Raw genomic sequence first — 1,223 nt, 5'->3', positions numbered from 1 at the left:
TGTGTGTGTGTGTGTGTGTGTGTGTGTGTGCATGCGTGTGTATGTGCGTGTTTGTGCGTGGGTGGTTGTGATTGTTTGTTTGTTTGAGCACATATGTATGGAGTCCAGAGTTTTTGATTTATGGGGTGTGGAATGTCAGGCATGTCTTGTCACATTAAGGAGCCATGAAGAGGAAGCTGCCTGCCCCTGCGCTCTGATGGAGGCACTGCAACAATGGATACTGTGCTCACACCACCCCTCAATGCTCCCAATACCCCAAAGACCTTCAGTTAGAGCATCTGTCTGTCCTCGGAGGGAAGAACTGACAGGTCTGTAAGAGGGTGCATCCTCTTTACTCTGTACAGTGTGAGGACATCTCTGCTGGAGCCGAGTACATTATCTTGTAACGTACCCAGAATCTTACGGGAAGGACAAGATATGGAGATTCGGAGGATGTTTATTTTTCGGTAAACTCTAAGAGAACTTTCAGGATGTCCTGGGAATGTTTGTGATTTTTTTTTTTTTTTAGGGGAATTTACAGGACATTCCCTCCAGGTTTTCTATAGAAAATTCCTCTCAGAGAGTGATACAAGACCACATTTAAAAAGAAACAAAAATGAGATTATTGTTAGCTAAAGGTTACTGAAATGTTGATGTAGTTTCTGCAAATATTCTGGGAACATGTTAAGACCTCAAGGTTTGTTGGGTTTTTTTAAACCTTCCCCTAAACTTTCCCCGAACATCCTGAATGGAGGATTTTAAAGAACAGTTTGAAATCTGCATGATTTCTGAAATCACTCCGGGAATTCAAGATATGAGCTGGCAAACTTCTTCATTTCAAAAAGTCTCAACTGTGAAATTTTCATACGAACCACAGAGAATCATAGGGGAACATTTTCTTTTCATACCAAGAAATCATCTGTGTAATGTTGCAGTGTGACCACAAAAGAAAGGTTCTCTTAAAGTCATACAGGGACCATCCCTTCTAAATGGGAAATAACTGGGTGTTCTGTGTAGCAGCTCACGCCAGGTCCGTTGAGAATGCATAGAAGTGTAGACAAGCTTTGTAGCTCAGTCTTTTGTAGTTTGATGAACATTGACCTTCTTCTCACATTTCTGAGACAATTTTCTGTACTTTCAGTCTTCATTCTTTCCTCTGTGTATCATTCTTTCTCCGTCCCTCATCTCACATCAACCACCTCCTCATTTGCTCCCTCCCTCTACCCTTCCCCTTTCACCTGACC

Source organism: Aulostomus chinensis, chromosome 16 (assembly GCF_037954235.1).
Source record: "Aulostomus chinensis isolate RoL2024-O1b breed Wild chromosome 16, RoL_Achi_v1.0, whole genome shotgun sequence".
Lineage (NCBI taxonomy): Eukaryota > Metazoa > Chordata > Actinopteri > Syngnathiformes > Aulostomidae > Aulostomus > Aulostomus chinensis.
The sequence above is the reverse complement of the archived record's forward strand: the minus strand, read 5'-3'. Positions refer to the sequence as shown.